This window comes from Diabrotica undecimpunctata, chromosome 6, assembly GCF_040954645.1.
Source record: "Diabrotica undecimpunctata isolate CICGRU chromosome 6, icDiaUnde3, whole genome shotgun sequence".
In the NCBI taxonomy this organism is placed as follows: domain Eukaryota; kingdom Metazoa; phylum Arthropoda; class Insecta; order Coleoptera; family Chrysomelidae; genus Diabrotica; species Diabrotica undecimpunctata.
Genome location: NC_092808.1, coordinates 141,597,912 through 141,606,700, shown reverse-complemented (window position 1 = coordinate 141,606,700; position 8,789 = coordinate 141,597,912). Strand labels below are relative to the sequence as shown.

Sequence of the window (8,789 nt, the reverse complement as noted above, 5' to 3'; positions counted from 1 at the left end):
TCGATACAGATTTTAGTCTTCTACAAATAGTTTCCCATGACTTTTGGTGTAAAATAATTAGGGAAGCAGGAATTCAACAATTTAGAATTTCCCATTAAGTTTCCTATGGTCTGTTTAATGATTCATCACCCTGTATATCACCTATATATAACACTATAGAAATTACGTACGAAAGAATAGTACTTCGTACCATTTTGAGGTAAACTGTAGATGTACAATCTTTCCACCTATTACAGTAAAGATTACAGCAAACAAACTGTGTTGTAACAAACTTTGGATAAGACACCTTCTTCGATCGCCAATGTAGCAAAATTAGGAGGCACCGTAGTTGGGCGCCAATGTAGCTAGTAGACCGATGTAGCAAATTTTAGATGGTGTTAGTTTATAAATTAAGAGGTATTGAGAATCACTTGCACGTCATACGTCAATTGTAACAAATAAATATCAAGGAGAAACAGAAGCTTATTGCATGGGAATGACCACTAGAAAACTCAAAAATGCAATCGGCCAATTTGCATGTCTGTAAATGACAGTGGAAGATTGAACAAGGTGTAGATCTAACAAACAAATTTAAAGAAATAAAATTAAAAAAGTCTGAAAAATCTTTATCAGAAGTAAAGATTTTGGCGCCAGGTAGGTGTAAAGAATAGACTCCGATAAGTTGTATTCAGTATCTTGAAGAGATATTCCCTAATAGGGTTGTTTATAATTCACCAATTAAAAAAGGGAAGTACCTTGAAAAGGTACTCTCTAAAAGATATTTATTCAATAATAGCACTGATAAATTAAATTTAACTTAAAAAAAAACGAAAAAAAAAGAAGACCTTAACAGAAGAAGACTAATGTACGCACAACTGTTTACTGTATAGGACCAATCTATCCAATAAACAATAGTAGTAATTTTAGAAGTAAAAAATAAAACAATATTAATAAACGGAATGCAAAACACTGTCGATGCAGGAGGATCCTTATGGACCTCAGATTACTGGATGGAATAGTCGGGAAACCCCAAAATGTTCCACCCCAATCTCCTCTAACACTGTGTAATTGTGCTATGAGACAGATGTGGAACTGGTCTCAAAATAAAATTGAATTTAATTAGATCTTCAAATCAAGTTTGATGTGGTTGAAAAGTCTACAAACGCCAAAAACGGAGCAACAATGTCACGATATTAAATTTTCCTAAATTTGATTCTGACCAAGCTAGCGTGGGGGATCTAGTTAAGTACATTTTGGATACTCCAGTTCCAGTAAAGCAACTGATTAGAGTGCGTGAACCTAACCAAATACGTTAGAGATGACCTACTATTATTGCTATTTGCCTAAGGTAAATGAAAAAATGAAATCTCTGACATGCCACATAAACGTTTGTTGATATACAGTTGCCAGATTCATGGCGATATGGTAATATTTATAAAGAAATATGTCTTTCGTAAAGACATATTTCTTTCTTAAAGACATAGAAAAAAAGTTGGTAAATAATGAATGAATGTGCTGAAGATTCTCTACATGATCAATGCCGCATTCTGACGTTATATAGATCACCAGTTGGTGATGTTGAGGTGTTTTTTCGTGTACTTTCTGAAGTTCTAAATAGAATAATATGGCAGCATGCGCAAGTGGTTATTTGTGAAGATTTCAATATAGATGGGTGTCTATACTTCAATATAGGTAAAATGTTTTTTGACTTGCTGGAATGTTTTCTTAATTTGTCACTTAAAACCACAGTGTTCGACCCAGCTCCTTTTGACCAGTCTGCGCAGTTGCTAAAATGGGACCAGTTGCCTAAGCCAGTATTGGTGCGGGATGGGATAATACGTAGATCATCCAGCCAACTGTCCATCTCAGAGTCCAAGTGTTTGCTAGGAAAAGTCAAAATAACCAATTACACTACCGTTGACAAAGATTATGGGAATTTTTGGGATGATTTTATATTGTTGCTTTTAACGCTTTATTTACGACAAGGATGGTCAAAATAAATCCATTAAATTATATATTCAAAATGACTATTTCTCCAGAGCTGAATCAGGAGATAGAAAACGTTAAATATGAAAATTGGATACGATAAAGCTCCAATTTAATTAGTAGTGAATAATATAAAATGACGAAAAGTAATAAAAATTATGCTGATACATATTGAATAACAATGGGCTGAGCGAGTCTCCTTGGCGGATTCCTCCTTTTAGTTCTATGCATTCTGTTTCCCCTGTTGGCATTATAACTCTGGGCTTGTTGTTCTTGTTAATTTCATTAATTGTCCTTATTATCTGATGGTCTATTTGTTCAGCTTGTAATAAATTTAAGATGTCATTTCACTTCACCCTGTCAAAAGCACTTTTTAAATATACAAAGCACATGTATGCTGGTTTTCCATATTCAATAGACTTCTCTATTATTTGTCTGATAATAAAAATTGCGTCTATTGTGCTGCGGTTCTGCCGGAGCCCTTGTTAATCATCTGCCATGTTCGCTTTTTCCTAGATTTTATTTTTTATGACTGCCGTTAACAATTTTAATGTACTATTCATCAGACTAATGCCTCTATAATTTTCAGGATTTTTCGAGTCTCCCTTTTTAAGTATCGGTAGCAGGAGACTTTCCTTCCATTCCGCTGGTACTATTCCGGTATTTATTATATCGACGAATAATTTTAGGAGCCATTTGCGTAGTGTTGTTCCTCCATATTTTAGCAGTTCATTGTTTATCTTATCAGGACCAGGTGCTTTTCTGTTTTTTAATTTTTTTTATTCGTTCTTGTAGCTCTTCCTCTGATATTAGTACTCTATCGTGAGTTTCGTTAATGATTCTTTCTCTGTTCTCTTCTTCTCCTTCTCCATATAATTTCGTGAAATGCTCAGTCCATTTTTACTCCGTAATGTTATCTATGCGTACAAATTCATTAATTTCTGTTTTTTGTCTCTTTATAATCTTCCAGATCTTTTTCTGGGATACATAGAGGTCGTATTTCTTATCTTTGATAAATTTCTCCCAGTGTTCTTTTTTGATGTTATCTATTTCTTGGTTTACTCTATTCCTGATTCTCACGTAGTCTTCTCGTGCCTCCGGTGTCTTCACTCCTTTGTATGTTAGGAATGCTTGTTTCTTTTCATTTGCTAGTGCTTTCACCCTTTCGTCGTACCATGGTGTTTTGTATTCCCGTTTATTTCTGTTAACTTTTCTTTTACCTAAAGCTTCTTCCGCTGTTTGTAGGAATCATTTTTTAATAATTTTCCAGGTTTCTTCTATATTCTTTTTAGTCTCTATTTTGTGGCTGTTTAGCTTTTCTGTTAGTCTGTTTCTAGACAGTTAAAGTTGTTGCAGAAAGTTATGCAAGAAGTATTACTAAGATAGGAGAAAATGGAGGTTGAAAAAGTGGGGGCCTTTAAGAAACACTTCGGAGGAAGCTTGAGAGACAACGTTGAGCTAAATTTTTTTAAACATGGTTTGAATAGACCATAAATTGAAATACGAGAAGTGGACGAGGAAGAATGACACGCTGCCGATTTTCAAATATAGGATTTTATAGTATTAAGTAACTCTCTAAAAGTTTTTTTACATTTTAAATACCTAGGAGCAATAATTGAATCAAACGGTAAACAAGACATGGAAATAAATGAGAGAATGGGACGAACAGGAAGCTTATTTAACACTATGAAAACAACATTTTTGGGGAAAAAAAATACCGGAGAAGGTAAAAACGGCAGTCGTTAAATCAGTAGTTAGACCTACAATCATCTATAATAGCGAGTCATGGACATTGACTGGGAGACAAAAATCTCGAGTCAATGCTATGGAAATGAGGTTCCTGAGGAAAATAGCAAACAGAAAGAGGACAGACAAAATACGAAACGAAACAATCAGACAAAACCTAAAACTAGAACCAATAAACGAAAAAATAGTAGAGGGACAACTAAGATGGTTCGGGGCGTGTGTAGAATGTCGAATGAAAGATTAACAAAACGAGTGTTTGAAACGAGAATGCAAGGGAAAAACAAACGAGGAAGACCAAGAGTTAGGTGGGTAGACGAAATCAGAAAAGAAGTTGAGAAGAAAGGATTGACATGGGAAAGTGCACGAAATCTAACACAAGACCGGAAAGCATGGAGACAACAGTGCAACTCTTAACCCCACCAGCCTTACACCTAACGGTAGAAAGGCTTACGACTAAGTAAATAAGTAAGTAGGTAACTCTCACCTAACTGGACATCTTGTTTTATAAACAAACTTTACTTTTGAATAAAATTACTCAATAAGTGGTTCAATTATTTTAGTATATAACTAGTAATTTATTGTTTGTTTATATTGCTCATTTCCGTTAAAATGGGATATATTTTCATGTTTATAAGGTTCCAAGGTGTATGGTTTCAAAACTAACAATCTCCAATATGCACATTCTAAATAACTTATATAAAATAACAGAAGATAACCAAATTTAAGAATATTCAAACATATTTTTTTAGTTTGCATTTAAGAAAATATACTTAATAAAAACAATGTAAACTGTTGTTTTTTACAGTTTCATAACTTTTTTATTTACTTTCAGTAATATTTCAAAAAGTGTAGAATGCAAATTTTGCAGTTAGAAGCTTTAAATATGGTATCAAATCCTACGAAAATATTAGTGGATCATGTTTTTTCATTAAACGTAATTCAGTCGCATAAAAATATGAGTATTATATAAAAACAACGTAATAACTTCATATTACTTACAAATACGTCGATGGAAACCTAATAATTATTTAGATTTTACATGAAACAAATATCTGAATGCATTACCATAAAATTATCTCAACCTGTAGGAGTAATCCTTGATGTGTTACTATTTGGGAAACGTCTCTTAAGAATTTTTCAATTTAGTTCTGCTTTATGTCTGGCCTCATGCACCTGTTACTATCCAAGTGCAATTAAATTGGTATTTGTTATTGTTATTGCGGGAAACTAATTGGATTTTCTGTGCGATTTTTCAGTTTTTAGTAGTGATTGTGTAAGTGGAATAGTTAGTGGTTGTGTGCGTCGTTTGATTGTGGGCAGTCAAGTATATAATTTACGACGACCTATCTGATCGTCTTTCTAAGTCTATTTTTACTGCAGGATAGATGTGATAATACTATTTATTATAACAAATTAATACAATTTTATTCAGTGTGAAAACAGATTATTTATTGAATAGAATTATTTTTTGCGTTGTTTACAAAAAAGCTCGGACAAGACTTTTGTTTCACCCATTTATCAATTGCTGCTATTTGTGTGTGTTCGCAACCACAAAGTAAGGCTCCGGTCCAAAGCGAACAAGCGAATTTTCGGGCCAGTATATCAGTCTTCTCATTGCATACGTAGCCTTTATGCCCTAGAACCCAGACTAGTGTCAATTCATTCCGATTTCCAATCTGGAAGAGGGCACCAAACAGTTTCATACCAGTTTTGAACCATCCTGCATATAATTGAGGGCTTTAGGTTAGGGCTTTAGGTTAGAAATATCGGTTCTAGCCGTCTGTATATGTCGTGTATCCAGCTTCAACTGTTGACGGTGCTGCTTAAATAAATGCAACTTTTAACTACTTCATATCCAGCAATGTTCTGAATTTCTGTTCTGTTGATGTTTGTTCTACCGACAATCATTATCTCTGGTTTTTAATTATTTGTCCATGTCCTCGCTAACTGTTTTTACTTTGTCAAGTATCATTATAATCTCTTTCTTGATTGGGCAAAGAGAAGATTGATTACCAGTTGATGTAGAGTCTACATTGTCAAGTCTCATTGGTCTCACAAGTCTATATTGTATATAGAACATAGTCACGAATGTTGTTTTATTTCAGGTCCTCTGTTTACTGATATAAACGTCGAAATAATATATGAGTATGGACTTACAACGGTAGGAAATAAAGTAACATATGGGGCGCTGAAAGGAAAAGTGGTGTAAGTCATTTGAGCATCATTTTGAGATACAAAAGGTTTTATTAGAAACATTGTAATTAAATCTACGTAACATTTATAAACATGCTTGTAGTATTTTTTTAATTATCAAGAACAAATGTAACTCTACTAACATTTTTGTACAAATAAAACTATGTTAAGGGTAGTTTTTAAGGGGTGAAATGACTTACACCACTTTTCCTTTAAGAGTTTAAAGATAATGTACAGAAAGCGAAACATGTTTATTGTTTTTACATTAGAAAATCAAAAATAAATTCACTAGTTTATTAGTCATTATTTTCTTCTACATCAGGAAGTGGTCCAGCTTCGCCATCGACTTCATCAGATGATATAAGATTTCTAAAATAAGAATGGTGGACTGGAGAAATGTATGGTAGTAAATCACATATATCCCGTTTTTTGGCTGGCATTACTGTTCGATGTGCTGTGTACAGGCAATTCAGTTGAAGATTTTTCAACAATGTTGGACTTCTCTTCTGCTTGTTTCGAAGGATACCAATTTGTGAAAAGTTAAAATCTTCATTCAGCGTTTCTTTATAGAACAGTGAAAATGGCTAATCTTTTTTGACTCTAATCCACTGCATTTTTAACCATGACACTGATTGGTTATCCGTATTGGTTTTTATTTTTGTAATTGATTTAGTGAGTTGTGTCAGATCTGTAAAGTCTTCTGTAAGCATGTTTGTGAAAATGAAAGCTTTTTTCTTTCTACATCGAACTATGACTGAAAACCAATCTTCATACAAACATAAATCTGTTTACCTTTGGAGTGAGTTTCAATTGAACCAAAGTCTGAGTCGTTTGGTAAGTAAGAGTGTCCGCTTACCATAAACTTGTGATCAACTATTTCGATACTATTATTTTCACTTTGAACTAATTGTAACAAGGTCAAGGCAAAATTCCAGATTCTATTTTGGCCGGTGCAGCTGTCACTGTACAATACAACATATTTTGAATTTGCTGAATTTGCTGCACGTAAGTTTATGTGCTTTGTGACTCACTCACTGATTTCCTGAGATCCTCTCGAATCTGTTATTGCATCCCATCCATACATGTAGGCTAAGCTAGATGATAGCTCATGGCAGCCCAAGTTGTAAATGTACATATTACGTTTATAGTATGCGTTAGATGTGGTTAGTTTTGGAAAGCTAGGACTTTCTCTAGGTCAAAAGTGAATGCATAGTAAGAATCGTCAGTCTGGGCCTTTTCTGTATCATTTTTTATAGGAGTTCGGCCTTTCTAAGATGAAATTCGTGCTCTACTTCAATCTGTCTTGTCTCATTATCATGTGTTGTTGCAGCATTTTTTAATTTGTAAGCATGTCGCTTAGAGCACGTATCTTTTTGTGGCACATGAAAATGAAGGTTGTACCCATTATTAAATGTACGGCGATAAATATCACAGGAAACGGGGACAGTGCCTTGTTCCTGACAGTACTCACTGTACAAGCGATACAGAAGGGTAACATTAAGGTCAGAAGATAGATACCTACGATTGGGATTCTTATTCCTTGTATAGTGCGATTGGTAAGCTGGAAAATTTTCAATATGTTTCCAGACACAGTTCATACGTTCTTCAGATATTTTATTGGTTGGTATACCATGGCCTTGATTATCTGAACCAGGTGGTTCCCCTTGTTTTATCTTATTAATGACCCGTGTCATTCGTCATTAGATATCTGAAAGGTAAATGATTTCAATTTCCAGAATGATTCAAATGTTTTTTTTCTATCTTCACATGATATCTTTTCAAAACATTTTTTATTGCAAACGCAGTTGTTATTTGAAAAAGTTTTACCTGGCACTACTTTTCCTTTAGTTACCTATCTTATACTCACAACCTAAGTTTCGAAGCCACTTTCTTTTTTTCTTTTTTATTTTCAGGCCTATGTCGTTTTTGTGCTCTCTTGGGTTGTTGAACTTTTACTTCTTCTCTATTACTTTTCCTTTCATTGTCTTGGGGAGAGACTTCCTCGTTTGATTCACAGTCTGAAACAAACCTCAAACTTTATTAAAATAAGATTCAAAAACTTTGTTCCATTTATAGGAGTTTATTTATTGTTAGTGTAGAGAATTTAACATTTTGAGGTTAGTTTTGATTTTATACAAACAAAATATAATATACAAGTACTTTTTTAACTTACCAGTACTTTCTTGTTGAGAATCAGAAGGTACTGATTTAGAAATGAAGGAATAGTGGTGTAAGTCTGACTTGCACCACTATTCCCCCTACTACTACAGAGATTTTGTTTTGTGCTGCTATCTGTGAGCAAATACACCGTTGCTTCTGATAAATTTGAATATGGAGATTTTGAATATCTCTATTGTATAAAAAAGTGACTTACACCACTTTTCCTTTCACCGCCTCATATTTAAAACGACATGACTATATTAATTGCCTGAAATTTCTTGTCCAAAATTTAATAGTGGAAGTAATTGAAGAGGAGAGGCTAACGTTGTTGCCAAACTTATTGTTTTTATTTGACCTGTTGTCTTTTTTAGGATTTGAAAAATGTGCTAAGACAATCAAATTTGAGCAAATTGATTTAAATGACAGCCTACTATTTTTATTGGGAATACGCCACAATTTTACTTAAAAATAAGTTTATTTTGACATTTTCACTTCGGCAATCATTCTCAAAATACAAAACATTAATAAATAGCATTCATTAATGTTTTCTATTTATCTGTATATATCATAGCACTGTTGACACTAACGACAGCTGTGAGAGCTGATGAGAATTTCCCCACTCAGTCTGTTCTGTGTTCATTGGAAGCGACCGGCACAGACAGGACCTGTTACTCCGGGAATTTTTCCTCAGTCATCCTTATTATTGATGTATCTGAAATAATGCA

At 33.7% G+C, this 8,789-nt stretch overlaps 1 protein-coding gene across 1 annotated transcript in view; it reads left to right on the top strand.

Annotated features, from left to right (window-relative positions):
• Positions 1-8,789, top strand: part of Pax (paxillin) — a 159,692-nt gene that overhangs the window by 37,403 nt on the left and 113,500 nt on the right. The gene's annotated exons all lie outside the window — the stretch shown is intronic.